The sequence below is a fragment of the Pan paniscus genome, chromosome 8 (assembly GCF_029289425.2).
Source record: "Pan paniscus chromosome 8, NHGRI_mPanPan1-v2.0_pri, whole genome shotgun sequence".
Taxonomy (NCBI): domain Eukaryota; kingdom Metazoa; phylum Chordata; class Mammalia; order Primates; family Hominidae; genus Pan; species Pan paniscus.
Window position 1 is genome coordinate 13,297,045 of NC_073257.2, and position 17,943 is coordinate 13,314,987.

The 17,943-nt window shown below is 59.0% G+C and overlaps 1 long non-coding RNA gene across 1 annotated transcript; it reads right to left on the reverse strand.

Moving 5' to 3' along the window:
- Positions 1-6,020: 6,020 nt before the first annotated feature.
- On the reverse strand, positions 6,021-17,418 carry LOC134731080 (uncharacterized). Its single transcript, XR_010113148.1, has 2 exons — positions 13,376-17,418; positions 6,021-10,440 (listed from the first exon to the last, which is right to left on the reverse strand). It is a non-coding gene; the product is annotated as an uncharacterized LOC134731080 (long non-coding RNA).
- Positions 17,419-17,943: the final 525 nt, after the last annotated feature.

Consider the following 17,943-nt stretch of genomic DNA (forward strand, 5'->3'; position numbering starts at 1 on the left):
GAGCCTGTGGCCAGCTTTCCACGCATCTGTGATGCCCGGCCTCAGCCCCTGTGTTTAGCGTGAGGGCTGGTGGCTGTGGAGACGGATCGCACGCTGGGTTTAGAGGCGCCAGCCGCTGGCAGCGCCGGTGCCACAAGCCCTCCTGAGATATTGTTGGAAAAGAGCCTTGGTGTGCCTGCCTGGCACAGAGAAGCCTCCTGAGAAATGTCAGATGAGTCATGAGTCTCAGAGGGGGCGGGCAGCCAGGGAGGAAGCAAGGAGCGAAACCAGGAGGGAGCCCGCAGGAAGGTGGGGGCCAGGCGGGCACCGGGGTCAGTGCAGCGAGGGTCAGGGGTTGCTGGGTGCAGGCAGTGGGTGCAGATGCTGCCGGCACAGACACCCTGTGAGTGCCTGGGCCCAACCCAGGCCTCCACATCCAGGTCTAAAGGGGTGGCCCTGGCCTCGGTTCCCCTCTGGCCTCAGGTAATCATTCTCCGTCAGATCAGAGGCCCTTCTGGTCACCTGGTGGACGGCCTGGGTCTCTAATGCCACAAGGTGGATCTGTTCTTAGCCCTCGACACCTGTGCGTTCGGCTGAGCCCTGACCCTGGCAGCCCGGCGGGAGGCCCTGCATGGCCAGACGAGGTCCCTGAAGTCCACCAGGCAAGGCCAGCCCAAGACGGGAGGCAGGAGCAGAAGGTGCTTCCGTCAAGCTCTCACCACAAGTCGTACTTTCGTTCGTTCTTTTCTTTCTTTCTTTCTTTCTTTCTTTCTTTCTTTCTTTCTTTCTTTCTTTCTTTCTTTCTTTCTTTTTTTTGAGGCACAGTCTTGCTCTGTTGCCCAGGCTGGAATGCAGTGGTGCTCGGCTCACTGCAACCTCTGCCTCCCAGGTTCAAGCAATTCTCCTGCCTCAGCCTCCCGAGTAGCTGGGATTACAGACATGCGCCACCACGCCCGGCTAATTTTTGTATTTTTAGTAGAGACAGAGTTTCACCATGTTGGTCAGGCTGGTCTCAAACTCCTGACCTCAGGTGATCCACCCGCCTCGGCCTCCCAAAGCGTGGGGATTACAGGCATGAGCCACCGTGCCCCTCCCATGAGCGGCACTTTCTAGGCTCAGCCCTGTTTTTGGTTTTCTCCTCCTCACAGCTTGTCGATTCTAAAAGCACCATCATACTTTGCTTCTCAGGGCATGGCCGTGGGCCCCGTCCAGATGCCCTGGGCGGCTTCGCCTGTGGAGCTGGCTTTCTGGAAGGGGCCCAGGAACCTGCATTTCAACAAGTTCTCCAGGGGATTTTAGTTCGAGGTCACCCCGGCCTGGATTTGGCTTTTCTGCCCCTGATTTGATTCCGAGGCAGGAGCGGTCAGTTCAGGACACCGGCATGAGCTGTCACCAGGCGTCCTGAAGCCCAAGAGGCCCATCTGACTCTCTGAGAAATCAAAGCAAACTCACTCGGCCAAGCCTCCTGCAGATCTTCCCTAGGCAAGGCCCGTGGCAGCCCCGGCCCGGGAGGCATCACACAGCTCCTGGATTATTTATAAGTCAGGTCCAGTCCAGCCAATCTAAGCCATCTACGCCCCTTGCGAGGCCTGGCCGGCAGCCAGGGATGCACTCAGAGACCCGCTGTCCCCTACCTGCCGCTGCAGAGGACGTGGGAGGTCAGGAAAACTATGCCCGTTTTAGAAAGGTGGTTTTCAGGCTGTGCCCACTGCGTGCTCTGCAGAACCAGAACGCCCAGCATCCCCGTGTGTGCAAATCTGTGACACAGAAACGTGTCAGTGGGAAACCCCAACCCCAGGTGCCTCCTTCCCCAGCGTGTGCTGTGATCCCAAGGAAACCCCGGCCCCACAGGCCTCCTTCCCCAGCGTGTGCTGTGATCCCAAGGAAACCCCGACCCCACAGGCCTCCTTCCCCAGCGTGTGCTGTGACACCAAGGAAACCCCGACCCCACAGGCCTCCCCCGGCGTGGGCTGTGACACCAAGGAAACCCCGACCCCACAGGCCTCCCCCTAGCGTGGGCTCTGATACCAATCCCTGCAGTCGCCGGCATTTTCCAAGTCGACGTGAGGTTGATGGTGGTGTGGGGTGTTTTCAGCCACATCCCCTTCTTGTTGCCAGGATGGGAAGAAAAGCCAAGGGCCTGCCCTGGGGCTGTGCAGGTGGCTGGAAGGTGCCAACCAAACATCCCATCCGCAGTGGGGCTCCTCAGCAGTAGAAAACCACTCCTGCACCCACCAAGCAGGAGCAGGTAGATGAACACCATGGATTCCTCCCGTGGGGATCATCGCATCCCCGGGAGGCCCCACAGGCCCAGCATGAGCTGCCCACATGGTCAAACTGCTGGGCAAGGTGCCTTCCCCTGTCCGCTTCCTGGGGCCACCTCCCAGATAAACCACTTGTTCTCAGATGCCACCCTCAGCTCCTCCTGTGGGGAGCCTCACTTCCTGGGGCCACCTCCCAGATAAACCACCTGCTCTCAGATGCCACCCTCAGCTCCTCCTGTGGGGAGCCTCACTTCCTGGGGCCACCTCCCAGATAAACCACCTGCTCTCAGATGCCACCCTCAGCTCCTCCTGTGGGAGCCCCAACCTCAGCCCCGCAGCACACGGGCTTCAAGGTGAGTGACTTCAAGTCCTCCCTGACTCCCTGACTCCAGGAGCTGCAGGAGCCAGGGCAGACTGCAGAGCCAGGGCAGCTTTGGGAGCTGAAGAGTTTAGTCCGGATGGATCGGTGGGCGGAAGCCTCGCAGGAGGGAGGGTCTTCACATGAACTCAGCTCTCTCAGGAGACGCCTGGGTCCAACCTGGACGAAACAACGTTGGTAGCCGAGAAGCCCAAGCCTGTTTTGTGCTGGGGCCAAGGACCTTGGCCTGGCAGTTTGGTGGAAGGCACGGCCCCGTGAGCAGCACCAGTCTCCAGAGGCCGCCCTGCCCACGAGCGAGGGGCAGGTGAGAGCGCCGGCTTCACAGCTGGGGGGAGGGGGCTCGGCTGGCGCTGGCCCAGCGAGTTCCCTAGCCCTTGGCTACTGGGGCGGCTCCTACCTGGGGAGACGTGAGTGGGTCCTACTCTGGGGAGGCAGCGACCGCTCCATCCACAGTCAGAGACCCCGAGTGAGGACAGCCTGACCTGGCATCAGGTGCCTGAGTTGCTGTCAAAGGACCTTCGTTGCAGGGCAGGAGGGTGAGTCATTCCTTCCCACTCCCTGAGGCCGAGCATAACACAAGTCCTCCATTAACCACTGACGAGTGCTGGAAAATGCATTTCAGAAGCTCCCTGAGGCTCAGTCAGTCAGAATTTCTGATACTGAGCGAGAATTTAGAGAAGGCCTCATTTCCAGCAGGCGGAACGTGGAGGGACGCAGCCTGTGTGGTGAGACCAAGGCCTCCCACACAGGTCCGTGGGCAAACAGCCCTACAACAGGACAGGTCCTCAACTAGGGCCCCAGCCCATGGGTGGCTCCACAGGGAACAGGGCGCAGGTGTACAATAGAGAGTCTATGGGGTCAGGACCCAGGTCTACAGTGCGGGGTCTATGGGGTCAGGACCCAGGTCTACAGTGCGGGGTCTGTGGGGTCAGGACCCAGGTCTACAGTGCGGGGCCTATGGGGTCAGGACCCAGGTCTACAGTGCAGGGGTCTATGGGGACGGCACCCAGGTCTACAGTGCAGGTTCTATGGGGTCAGGACCCAGGTCTACAGTGCGGGGTCTATGGGGTCAGGACACAGGTCTACAGTGCAGGGTCTATGGGGTCAGGACCCAGGTCTACAGTGCGGGGTCTATGTGGAGGGGACCCGGGTCTACAGTGCAGGGTCTGTAGGGACAGGAATCAGGTCTACAGTGCAGGGTCTGTGGGGACGGGACCCAGGTCTACACTGCAGGGTAATGAGGATGGGAATCAGGTCTACAGTGCAGGGTCTGCGGGGACGGGAATCAGGTCTACAGTGCAGGGTCTATGGGGAGGGGAATCATGTCTACAGTGCAGGGTAATGAGGACAGGAATCATGTCTACACTGCAGGGTAATGAGGACGGGAATCAGGTCTACAGTGCAGGGTCTGTGGGGACGGGAATCAGGTCTACAGTGCAGGGTCTGTGGGGACGGGACCTAGGTCTACAATGCAGGGTCTATGGGGAGGGGAATCATGTCTACAGTGCAGGGTCTGCGGGGATGGGACCCAGGTCTATAGTGCAGGATCTATGAGGACAGGACCCGGGTCTACAGTGCAGGGTCTGCGGGGACAGGACCCGGGTCTACAGTGCAGGGTCTGCGGGGATGGGACCCAGGTCTACAGTGCAAGGTCTGTGGGGATGGGACCCAGGTCTACAGTGCAAGGTCTGTGGGGATGGGACCCAGGTCTACAGTAAAGGGTCTGTGGGGACGGGACCCAGGTCTACAGTAAAGGGTCTGTGGGGACGGGACCCAGGTCTACAGTAAAGGGTCTGTGGGGATGGGACCCAGGTCTACAGTGCGGGGTCTGTGGGGACGGGACCCAGGTCTACAGTAAAGGGTCTGTGGGGACGGGACCCAGGTCTACAGTGCAGGGTCTGTGGGGATGGGACCCAGGTCTATAGCACAGGGTCTGTGGGGACGGGACCCAGGTCTACAGTGCAGGGTCTGTAGGGACAGGAATCAGGTCTACAGTGCAGGGTCTGTGGGGACGGGACCTGAGTCTTCAGTGCAGGGTCTACAGTGCAGGGTCTATGGTGCAGGGCCCTGGCCTGCAATGGGACTGCTTTTCAATGTGTTCATGAAAGGTTGGCCCCTGTACTTGCACACGCTGTTGGGACACCCACCTGCCCTCCTGGGCTGCTTTCCTGCCCACCACCAGGATGCAGGTGACCACGAGGCCTGTGGAGATGATGTAGTCTCAGCAGGAGGCAGCACGGGCCTGGGCGCCATGTTTGAACCTTGTCCAGCCATGGGAACGGAACATCCACCTGGAAGCCCAGGTGAGAGCGCCAGAGCCTGTGCGGGTGACCCCATGTGCTCAGCCAGCTCCGTGGCCCGTGGCCCTGGTACCACGGGTGAGGGTCCTGACCTGCTTCCACGTGAGAGCACCAGGTGAGGCCCTCTGCTCTGCAGGTGAGCAGGGCTGGCCCACCTAATCACCTAGGATACACCCACACCTGTGCCTGGGGCCTCTGTGGGTAAATGGAGAAGGGAGGACCATGCAAACAACAGGAAAATAACAAGCATTGCTGGAGATGTGGGGAAGCCGGGGCACTGCTGGTGGGAATGCGGAAAGGGGCGGCCACTGTGGAAACAGCCTGGTGGCTCCTCCAAGAATTAAAGATGGAATTACCGTAGGATCGACAGTCCCTCTTCGGGGTGTATCCCCAAAAGAATTGAAGGCAGGGTCTTTTACTTTTTTAAGAATCTCGCTCTGTTACCCAGGCTGGAGTGCAATGGCGCAACCATAGCTCACTATAGCCTCGACCTCCTGAGCTCAAGGGATCCTCCTCCCTCAGCCTCCCAAGGAGCTGGGTCTACAGGTGCACGCTACCATGTTGATATGGTTTGGCTGTGTCCCCACCCAAATCTCATCTTGAATTGTTGTTCCCATAATCCCAATGTGTCACGAGAGGGACCTGGTAGGAGGTAATTGAATCATGGGGTGGTTACCCTCCTGCTGTTCTTGTGATATTGAGTTCTCCTGAGATCTGACGGTGCTATAAGGGCTTTTTCTCCTTTGCTCAGCACTTCTCCTTCCTGCCATCCATGAAGAAGGACATATTTGCCTCCCCTTCCGCCATGATTGTAAGTTTCCTGAGGCCTCCCCAGCCCTGCTGAACTGTGAGTCAATTAAACCTCTTTCTTTTATAAATTACTCAGTCTCAGGTATGTCTTTATTAGCAGCGTGAGAACGCTCTAATACACACATGAAGCTAATTTTTAAATTTTTTGTAGAGATGGAGTCTCGCCACGTTGCCTAGGTTAGTGGCAGACTCCTGGCCTCAGGTGATCCTCCTGCATCGGTTTCCCAAAGCACTGGGATTGCAGGCATGAGCCACCGCCCCAACTGAAAGCAGGGTCTGGAACAGCTATTTGCACACCCATGTTCAAAGCTTTATTCACAGCAGCTGAAAGGGGGGAAGCAACCCATGCATTCACCGATGGACGAATGGACAACATGAGGTCTGTTCATGCAATGGGATAATTTCCAGCCTTTTTCTAACACACGTTACAGCACGCATGAACCTTCAGGATGTTATGCTGAGTGGAATCAGCCGGTCCCAAAAGGATAAATCCTGTGTAATTGCACTCACATGAGGTCCCTAGAGTCATGAGATTCACAGACAGAAAGTAAAACGGTGGGTTCCAGGGCCTGGGGGAGCGGGAATAAGGAGTTGTTCAATGGGACCAGAGTTTCAGTTTTACAAGAAAAAAAGTTCTGGAGATGGGATGTGCAACAACGCGAATGTGCTTAATGCCACTCATTATGCACTTAGAAATGGTTGCAATGGCAAACGTCACGTTATGTGTATCCCACTACATTCAGGAGGGCCGGGCAGAGAGACCGACACGCCGCAGGAGGAAGAGGCGCTGATTCGCCCCATCCAGGGCAGCAGTGTCAACACAGCAGACATGCAGCTGAGTGTGGCAGCCTGTAGCGGCGGGAATGGAGCTGCTGGGAACTGGATGGCCCTGGGCCCCCCTGTGCCCTTCCTCTCTACTCCTGGTCATTTTCTGGGGTCCTCAGTAGTGGGAGGAGCTCAGCTGACAGTGACCATGTTCCCTCCAACCAGAAATCCCTGGGGAGCTGGTGAAAGCAGCTTGGATGACACTGCCCAGTGGAGACCTGAGCAGTCCGGGTGTGGACCTGGCCCCGCAGAGCTGGGCTCCCGAGACGCACCCGGTGTGATCTGCAAGGCCAAAGGCTCAGTGTGGAAAACAGCACGGAAACCACGTTGCAATAACTCGTGCTGACGGTGTGCAACGGCCGTACTTTGGATGTATTGGGTGAATGAACTAAGATGAGCTTAGCCTGTTTCTCCTTTCTTGAATGCGGTTGGCATCCTATTTCCATCAGACCACACTTCGGAGACCACCAGGAAATACAGGATTCCTCCTCTCCACAAGAAGATAAGGGATTCTTGAACCAGAGCGCGGCCCTGGGGTGAGGACCTGCCTGTTCCTCCAGGTGGGGAGTGCCTGTGCCGGGAAGCAGGAGGGGCCGGGCACCAGCGCCGCCGTCCACCCTGGGACCGTCCACCCTGAGACAGGCAGCTGTGACCGGTGGGCCCTGGACTCTTCCCACCCAGCGGCCAGCGCTCCTCCGGCCTGACCTGGCCCCCGTCTCCACAGCGACTGCCGCTCTGATCCACAAGCTGCCCTCATTCTCCCGTGGAGCAGGCGGCGCCCTCACCGATTTCTGACACAGGAATCAATCCGCTTTCTGCACAGAAGGCTGCTGTGTGCTGAAGCTGGAAGGAACCTGTGAGGCTCTAAGATGCTCTGTCCCTCAAACCATCCCATTTGTGTGCAGCAAAGGCCAGGACTAGACTGGCCAAGGAGTGATCAAGAGGCACTGACCCTCTGTCCACCTCCCAGGCCGGCCAGCACCTGCTGACGGGGGTGACCAAGAGGCCCCCTCCCTCCATCCACCTCCCAGGCCGGCCAGCACCTGGTGACGGGGGTGACCGAGAGGCCCCGTCCCTCCGTCCGCCTCCCAGGCCGGCCAGCACCTGGTGACGGGGGTGACCGAGAGGCCCCCTCCCTCCGTCCACCTCCCAGGCCGGCCAGCACCTGGTGACGGGGGTGACCGAGAGGCCCCCTCCCTCCGTCCACCTCCCAGGCCGGCCAGCACCTGGTGACGGGGGTGACCGAGAGGCCCCCTCCCTCCATCCACCTCCCAGGCCGGCCAGCACCTGGTGACGGGGGTGACCGAGAGGCCCCCTCCCTCCATCCACCTCCCAGGCCGGCCAGCACCTGGTGACGGGGGTGACCGAGAGGCCCCCTCCCTCCGTCCACCTCCCAGGCCGGCCAGCACCTGGTGACGGGGGTGACCGAGAGGCCCCGTCCCTCCGTCCGCCTCCCAGGCCGGCCAGCACCTGCTGACGGGGGTGACCAAGAGGCCCCCTCCCTCCATCCACCTCCCAGGCCGGCCAGCACCTGGTGACGGGGGTGACCGAGAGGCCCCGTCCCTCCGTCCGCCTCCCAGGCCGGCCAGCACCTGGTGACGGGGGTGACCGAGAGGCCCCGTCCCTCCGTCCGCCTCCCAGGCCGGCCAGCACCTGCTGACGGGGGTGACCAAGAGGCCCCCTCCCTCCATCCACCTCCCAGGCCGGCCAGCACCTGGTGACGGGGGTGACCGAGAGGCCCCGTCCCTCCGTCCGCCTCCCAGGCCGGCCAGCACCTGGTGACGGGGGTGACCGAGAGGCCCCCTCCCTCCGTCCACCTCCCAGGCCGGCCAGCACCTGCTGACGGGGGTGACCGAGAGGCCCCCTCCCTCCGTCCACCTCCCAGGCCGGCCAGCACCTGGTGACGGGGGTGACCGAGAGGCCCCCTCCCTCCATCCACCTCCCAGGCCGGCCAGCACCTGGTGACGGGGGTGACCGAGAGGTCCCGTCCCTCCGTCCGCCTCCCAGGCCGGCCAGCACCTGGTGACGGGGGTGACCGAGAGGTCCCGTCCCTCCGTCCGCCTCCCAGGCCGGCCAGCACCTGGTGACAGGGCCAAGGCGGCAGCTGGGGCAGGATTTGCAACGCCTCCTGCAGGCGACAAACTGCCTCCCAAGGCCAGATGCAGACAGAGCTGTCACCGCTCCCACGCCCGGCGTTCCGGGAGCCTCCCTCCCATCCCCAGCAGCAGACGCCACCCGCCCCCCACCTCCCGCCCCGGGGTCTGAACTCCCAGCCAAGCCCGGCCTCTGCACATAACAGTGAGAAGCCACGACCGATGCACACCCCCTGCCGGCTCCCCGCTGGCCCCTCTGCGCGTGGGAGCTTCCAGCCTCCCGGGTCTAGGGGACTGGGGGATGCGTCTTCCTCCCGCCCCCGCAGCACCCGGAGCGGGAGCGGCATCGGCGTCCCCGGCGTCACCGCATCGGGCTTCTCTGGTCCTTTGTGAATCGGGCCTGAGTCATCCCCGGCTCACGGCTGCGCCACTTACCCACTGGGCGCTTTCCTCCGAGCGCTGACGACAGCAACTCCACCGGCAGCTGCTTCCCAGTGTCTCACGGCGGGCCCTTGGCTCCCCTCTCTGCTGTTTATTCCACTGAGGAGCCCTGGTGAACACGAGAGGGGCTCGTGCCTGATCAATGCGGGCCGAGGCTGCTGGCACCTTTCTCCAGGAAACACACCTGACGCCCTGCAGGGGCCGGACCGGAGAAGCCCTGTGTGCCCCGTACAGCGTGTGCTGCGGGGCAGCCTTTGTGCCCTCGAAGCCGGCCAGGGCCTCTGAGGACTGTTCCAGGAAGGCTCCAGAGAGCAACATCCCCAGTTCACTCACAGCTGGCCGCCCCCAGCCCCCTGCCCGCAGCACCCGCCGTGTCTCCTGCTGGGAAGAGTGGCTGCTGTAGCTTCCTCTCCCTGCCCCTCCTGCCCACTCTCCTGCCCCATCAGCATCTCAGGGCGGCATGGAAAGCTGCGGGGTGTCAGCACAGGCCAGGATGGGCTGTGGAACAGACACCCCAAGGCAGGGCCTTGGCAGGCGAAAGCTCCTGCCTCCCTGGTGTGCTGGCTGGAGGGGTCCATAGGCCCCCAGGACACTGCCCTCCTTCATGTCCCCACGCAGCCCTGGGAGGAGCCTGGAGGGTCGGTGCCGACTTTGACGTGCCCCCACAGGTGACACAGTCATTTCTGCCCAATTTTATTGTTCAAAGCAAGATGCCTGTGGCACCTGCCTGAGCACGTGGGGTCTCCGGCCCAGAGGTGCTCCTTACCAGTGTGCAAGTGAGAGGGGGGACTGATAAATAAATGGGAGGCAGAGTAGGCTGATGGGGGTGAGGGGGGTCTCACCACAGAGAACACACTGGGAGTAGGATCCGAACCTCGAGACCAGCTTTGAGTGTCTAGGGAAGTCCTCGTGGGGGAGTATTTACTTTACAGTGAACCACAAATGTTAAGCTACAAAGTGGCCTAGAGGTAAGGAGGACCCTGAAGGCCAGTCCCCAGATTTCAATGCATGGCGTCCTGCAGGATGGAGCCGGGCGGGGCTGGCCGGCCAGGGGAGAAGCTCCAGGGTCCAGGGGCACCTTATCTCTAAGGTCAGGACAGGACCGCGGGAGGGCTGGGGAGAGCACCTGGGCGGACGAGGCCTCCAGCCGCACACAGACAGGGGAGGGCGAGGGCTCTAAGCAGGGGGTTATGGCCGACACAAGGCGGCCTTCGAGGAGCTTTCCCAGCTGAATTGCAGCTGGAGCCCCTCCAAGAAGAAGTTTCAGCCTTGCCACCGGATGCCATTTCTCAAGCGCAGACTCTTCCTTTTAAAAATGAAATCAGATGCAATTGATTTGTTTTACTTTCCTGGGGAAAAAAAAAATTGTTTTTGAGATGAGGTCTTGCTCTTGGACCCAGGCTGGAGTGCAGTGGCGTGATCATGGCTCACGGCAGCCTCAGCCTTCTGGGCTCAAGCCATAGGCCTGCCTCAGCCTCCCAAGGTGCTGGGATTACAGGTGTGAGCCACTGCACCCAGCTAACTTACTTTACTCTTTTCATAGGCAAGAACTGTGCACAGCACCAAGGACCCCAAAGTATGCAGGGTGAAGTACGCAGGGTGAAGTACACAGGGGGAAGTACACAGGGGGAAGTACACAGGGGGAAGTATGCAGGGTGAAGTACACAGGGTGAAGTACGCAGGGTGAGGTATGCAGGGTGAGGTATGCAGGGGGAAGCGTGGCCCCTCCGCCCCGCCCTCCCTCCCCCGCTCAGAGGCAACCACGACTTCCAGCCTCTGCTGACTCCCATGGGCGCCTGTGGTGCAGGGGCGGGGTGGGGCGGGGGTCCTCGTCTTGGGTAAGGATGTGGCCAGCACGGGGTCCAGGCCTTTCTCTTCTCCCAGGAGACCGCCTTGAATGTAAATCTGACATCACTGCCCACTGCCCTCAGGGTCAGCTCAGACCCTCTGTGCAGCCGTTTGGGTGGACACCCCACGCCTGCCCCCAGCCGGCTCTCAGGCCTCAGGCTACCAGGGTCCCTGTGTCTCCGCACACGACGCTGCTCCATGTTTGCTGGATGACTTCGCCTTGTCCACGGCCGAGTCCACCTGCTCCTTGAGGCCCTACTTAAACGCACTGCCTCTTCCTCCCCACTTTCTGCAGAACCACCCCGCCCTCCTCTCAGACCCCAGACCTGTCCCTTCCTCAGCTGTCACAGGCGCAGCCACGGGCAGAACCGCATCCCCCAAATCCATTCACTGAAGTCTCAGCTTCGACGTGTGGTATTTGGAGACGCAGCCTTTTCAGAGGTAGTTAGGGTAACTGAGCCGTGAGTGTGGGGTCCTGATCCCATGGGCCATGGCCTCCAGGAGAAGAAGAGACACCACGTGCTCCCTGCCTGTGCAGAGGGAAGGCGCGAAGTGGCTCCAGGAACCAGGTCGGCCGGCACCTTGGCCCAGAACTTGCAGCCTCCAGATTGTGAGAAACAAATCCCTGGTGTCCGCTGTGTTGGGGCTGACACGCGCTCTGCCTGGCTGCCGAGTCCTCTGCAGGCAGGGACGGTGCCGGCCATTGCTAGATCCCTGGGGAGCAGCACAGACTGCGGGAAACAGGCTCACCAGCCCGGCTGCACGCACCGAGGCAGCGTCCAGACTCGGGACATCCTCCAGCCACGGGCGAAATCACAGCCATTGCTGCAAAGTTCTTGCGTCCTGTGAAAACTGGATGTGAGCCTCTGGTGGCAGCTTCTACTAGTGCTTTTTTTTTTTTTTTTTTTTTTGAGACAGAGTCTCGCTTTGTCACCCAGGCTGGAGTGCAGTGGCGTGATCTCGGCTCACTGCAAGCTCCGCCTCCCGGGTTCAAGCGATTCTCCTGCCTCAGCCTCCCAATTAGCTGGGATTATAGGCGTGCCCCACCACGCCTGGCTAATTTTTTATATTTTTGGTAAAGACAGGGTTTCACCATGTTGGCCAGGCTGGTCTCAAACTCCTGACTTCAAGTGATCCGCCTGCCTCGGTCTCCTGAAGTGCTGGGATTACAGGCGTGAGCCACTGTGCCTGGTGAGAGTTGGGTTTTAGTTTTATTTTGTTTTTCACAGATTCCGGGGGTTGAATGGCAAAGAGGCCGGAGCAGGCGGAGGTCCATATGCAAGTTCAGACTCACCCCGCAGGAGTTCTGGCTGGGAGGCTGCCAGGACAGGCAGTATGTGGGAGCCGCCCTGGGAGGCCCCTCACTCTCCCCACACTGACCTCACATCCCCGTTACGTTCCTCATCCCAGGCTGGGCCAGCCACTGGGCGCTGGACAGAGCTTAGGAAGTAGGATGGCTCCGGGTGGGTTAGAAACCACGTACACGGCAGAAGCCGGCCTGGAGCTGCCCACAGCCCCAGCCATCCTTGGAGGGCCCCAGCCGAAGGAGCTGGTGCAGCTGGACACAGAGACCCGCTGGTGATGGGACTGGGCCACACGCTCCTGCAGGGCCCAAGCCGAGACCCCTGGCTGGAGGGTCAGCACCCAGGGTGGCAGCAGCTGCAGGGGGTCTAGGGAAGGACCGGGAGCAGAGCCTCAGCTCGTGCTGCTGCTCCATACACAGAACGCGCTGCACAGGGGATCCTAGGCTTCCTAGGAGTCACATTAAAAAGCAACGTGAGACGGGCGGGGTTAATTCTGACGGTGATGTGTCCTCTGACCACATATCGCTAACGCACCATCATCCTGGTGTGGACTCGGAGGAAAGACCACATGGCTTCTCTTGCCAAACCACCCACGTGTGGCAGGTGGTCACCGTGGAGCACGGGGGCCCAGTGTTTCTCAGACTGAAATCACACACAGACCCTCTTTAACAGAAACGAAAGTCTTGCCACTGCCCAGGGTTTTGATTTAATGGCTACTTATGCTGTACAAACAGCTTAATAAAACTGGGCACAAGCTCTTGCTGACTTGTATTCCGCCATAAAGCCGAATGGCAAATAAAACAAATGTAATTAAAAACCAACATGAACATAACTTGGTGGGTGATGTTTTGCCGAGACAGCGCCGGCTCCAGAGGCCACTCTGGGGCAGGGGGCGTCGGCTTGGCTGTCCTCTGTGCGCTCCAGCTGGGAGGCTGCTTGGCCCCGCTGGGCTCAAAGGTCCCCCTGACGGACGTGCCTTGATGTTGCCACGTTGGACGGGAGTAAAGTGCTGAGGCTGCTGTGACAGGTCAGGAAGACAAACTCGGCCCAGAGCACAACTGCGAGGCACACAGCCGTCCCAGAATGGCAGCAAAACCAAACGTGGCCCTGGGAGGCCGCAGGGAAGTCCTACCTTGCAGAGCTCTGCTCCGGGGCCAGGGGGCGCTGGCTGGGGCCCCTTTGCAAGGCCCATGCGCCCTTCGACACCAGCCCCCGCCACAGGCTGCGCAGGCAGATGCTGCCGCTGCGTTTCCTCGCCAGGTGTCCATGGTGCCCTGCCCAGCGCTGCAGGCTCACCCAATGTGGACGCAGGGGGCAAGGGAGCCTCTCCTGGGTCTCTGTCGCACGCCGATGGCTGTCTATCTGGGCAGGGGGTGGGGCTGGGGCCTTCGCCACGGGTGTGTCTTTCCTTTTTGTTTCCTGACGTGGAATTCTGTTGGGATTTTTGGGGACGATGACAGAAAGAACATCAAGGAGCTGCCACTGGATGGTGGAGCCGCCTCGTCACCGGAAGATCACTCCAGCTGGCGTGGTGTCCGTCCCCCTGTCCTCCGGGAACTTTCCAGTCTCTGGTGAGCCTGGCCACAGACGCCCTCGTGAGGCAGCACTGGCCACTGGCAGGTCTGCTGAAGCCGCAACCACACGGACAGGGACGGCTGCCCGGGCTTCTCTGGCACTGACACTGAACCTGCGTGCGTGGTTCTGGGTGCCCTGGCAGTGGCTGGATGTGCTGCATGCAGAACCCCCTCCTGGCCCAATTGTCTGCACGAGGCAACCGGGGCGTGGGGAGGTCTGAGCTCCACAGTTCAGGCCACAGCACCTGAAGATGGAGCCTGGGACCCCTTTGCCTTTCCAATACGTGATGCCAAGAATTTCCCCAAATGTCCTCGGTTTTATCCCCGAGTGCGACATGGCTAGAAAGCGGAGCACAGGCGCTGAGGGCAGGAAGAGGAAGATGCGCCAGGCCTCCCAGGCCAAATGCCAGCCCCATGCTCCTTGTTCGCTGGGCTCCTGCACTGCCCACTTCATGCACACATCCAAGCGGGCACAGTCACTGCCCCTCACGTGCCCAGGTCCACAGCCGCCCCCTCACCTCCAGCAGGCACTGGCGAGGCAGGGCGGAGGCTGCCAGGATAGAGATCACAGTGGACAGAGACCTGGAGACAACGCAGGAGGGGGCCGTGTGCCGGCCTCTTTCAGGGCAGCAGTCACCGATGGGGAGGGGATGTGGCCTGCGAGGCTGAAGTCTGAGCTACTTTGCACCAGGCCCAACTGCAGGGAAAGCTGTAGGGCCAGTGAGTCTCCCCGCCAGGTTTCTCCCCAGCAAGCTGGTCAGCCCTCAGCAGGAGGTCACATCCCGGCCTCCAAACCTGTTTCTGGCAGCCACAGACCCCTAGTCAAAGGGACCTGACAAGCCCGTGGAGCAGGGCTGAAACAGCCGGCTTTGGAAAAATCCAGCTCTTAGACTGTGTGTGCACGCCTTAAAAACCATTCAGGGCTGGGCATGGCAGCTCACACCTGTAATCCCAGTGCTTCGGGAGGCTAGGAGTTCGACGGCAAGACACTGTACTACAAAAATAATTAGCCAGGCATGGTGGTGTGCACCTGTGGTCCCAGCTGCTTAGGAGGCTGAGGTGGGAGGATCACTTGAGCCCAGGAGTTCGAGGCTGCAGTAAGCCAAGATCATGCCACTGCACTCCAGCCTGGGCAACAGAGCCTGTCTCAAAAAAAACCTTTCAGGTGGAGCTTCTAGGAAAGGTGGTCTGCAGCAGGCATCCCTGAGCTGGGCCCCCAGGCACTGTCGGGGTGACGCTTCTTACCTGGACCACCATCTGTGTCCGCTGCACTGCACTTCCCCCCCTCCAGCACCGTCATCTAAGGGTGAGGCCAGCCCGGGGCCAGGAAGAAAGAGGCCTCCAGGGGTCCTCAGAAGTATCTTCGTCCCCAAGGCGGCTCCTTCCAGGCTGGCCGCGGCATCTGCATCACCAGCCTGCGCACTAGTGTCTCTGATGAGACGCCATAGCACAGGCACTGGGGTCCAGCACATGGAGTCTCAGATGGGCTTCCTGCCTGGGTTGAAGGGTTGTTCTCTGCTAGGGACAGCCATCGGCTCCTTCTCAAAGCCTCCAAGAGATGTGTCTGTCGGCGTCTCAGCCACGCATCCCTGTCTCAGGGACTTGCCTGAGCGCAGGGCCGGGCCTGGTGTCTGCAGCTCTGACAGCACCCAGGGGATGCGGATTGGGCCACACTTTGAGGAGGACTGGACTGTGACGTGTATTTCACAGAGGAAGGAAGTACAGGCAGGAGTCGAGGCAAGGAGTCGAGACAAGGCGAGCCTGTCGCCAGCGAGTCACAGAGTTGTGCAGGGTCTGCCGCAGAGCTCCCAGTGCACTCCAACCCTGCCACCGGACCAGCTAGGCCAGACCCCCAGGGAGCCGAGCACCCCAGCTTTACAGTTTTCCCAGGTGGTTCTGAGTCACTGAGCCACAGGCAAGCCTGGAGCCAGGAACAGCTATGGAGGATCCAGATGCAGATGCACTGAAGCCCACACCCGCCCCCCAGTCCGGCCCAGTGAGTGTGCATGTGTGTGCATGTGTGCACCTGTGTGCGTGTATGTGTACCTGTGTCTCTATGTACATCTATGAGTGTGTGCATGCATGTGTATGTGTACATGTATGAGTGCGTGCATGCATTCCTGTGTCTGCCAGTGTGTGTACATGTATTTGTGCGTGTGTGCATGTATGTGTTCACATCTGTGTGTGCACATGTGTGTGCCTATGTGTGCATGTCTGTGCCTGTGTATGCACTTATGTGTGCCTGTGTGTGCATCTACCTGGGTGTGCACGTACGTGTGCCTGTGTGTGCATCTGAGTGAGCACGTAAGTGTGCGCATCTACCTGGGTGTGCATGTATGTGTGCCTGTGTGCAGGCACCTAGTTGCCAAACAGATCACGCCGACTCACTAGTGATATGTCAACAATAAAACTGGATTGTCATCTTTGTAGAGCAGTAGTTCTCAAAGTCAGTTCTTCATCAGAAATCTAGGGGCCAGGCCTCCAGGCAGCTGTGACACAGCCAACGGCCAAGAGCTGCGGGTATTGATCAGACTGCAGGGCGTCGGTCCTCCCAAAAAGGTGGGCACAGCTTGTCCATCAGGGTTGTGGGTGCGGGGCAGCTGTGTGGGGCCCCTTCCTCTCCCACCACGACGTCTGCTCACACAGGGTGTGTGTGCCTCTCTGAGTGTTCACCTGATAATAGAGACCTGGTGGCCCAGTCTTCACTCACAAGCATAGGTCCCAGGCTGCTTACCAGCATGTGAACTGGCTGTGTTGCAGTCAAATGCTCAGCCCCAGTATGGTCAGCATTCACTGGGAAGGGTCAGGTCTTGTGAAGCCTTGAGCACCACTGGGCAGGGGTGGCCCTCAGGGCTGGGCCATCCACGGGAATAACATGAATTAGAAAACAGAACACTACTAAATATTTAAAATTTTTAGCCAGGTGTAATGGTGCACCCCTGTAGTCCCAGCTACTCGGGAGGCTGAGGTGGGAGGATCCACTGAGCCCGGGAGATGGAGGCTGCAGTGAGCCATGATGGCACCACCGCGCTCCAGCCTGGGCGATGGAAGAAGACCGTGTCTCAGAAAAAAAAAAAAAAAAACACCTTAAAAATAAAAGTGTTTTAAAAGCTCTCTAATGTTTCTTTTCATGCTTAGTGTTGGAGATAGCTGCACCAAAAGACCACACTCTTGAGTCACTGCTGTGTCAAATTAAGTCAGGGCTGCTGGATAACAGCTGTTCTATTGCTGTCACTGATTTCTGGTGTATCAAAAACAGTCCAAATAAAACATAAATGGGATGAGAAGGGGCTGGAAACCAGAAGAAATGGTGTAACATGTTGCAGACTTCAAAAACAGAGCCACAGCCATGGTTTTCCCATCTAGCACTCACCCTCTATAGCTTTGTTTCCTTAAAGTAAACGAGTCTGAGGAAAAAATGGCACATGACTTTGAACCATGCTATTAAGCATTTTTAAACAGTTCTTCCGACTTTCCCCTGGTGCTCAGCTCTGTCACAGGACCAAATGCTGGCCGAGCACTAGGGCCTGGGTGGAGCGGGATCTGTGATATTTGTGTAAACAATTTAGTACTTTAGGCCTAGAATGCTTCCTTCTCAAAGGGCTCCTTCGACCCTCACTACTCCGTAAAATGGGCAGGGGACAGCTGCTCATGCACATTTTAAACAAGTTCAAAGGATGCAGAGATTAGAAGATTCAACCCAGGTGTTCAGAGGCAACAGTGAATAAAAGTCAGGCTTGGAACCAGCTCTGAGAGTTGAAGGAAAATAAATTCAATATTTAAAAACCAACCATATTTCTATATGCTTGCAATGAACAGTTAAGCAATGGAAAAAATCACATCAAAATATGAAATCTCTACACATAAATTTAACAAAAGGTGTGTAAGACCTGAGTATGTTGACTACCAAACACTGAAATTAAGTGAAACAGTGACATTAAGACCTAAATAGAGAATCAGAGGACCTAATACCGTCAAGATGTCGGTCAAGATGTCCGTCCTACCCAATGTCCGTCCTACCCAATGTCGGTCCTACGCAATGTCGGTCCTACGCAATGTCGATCCTACCCAATGTCGGTCCTACGCAATGTCGGTCCTACCCAATGTCGGTCCTACGCAATGTCGG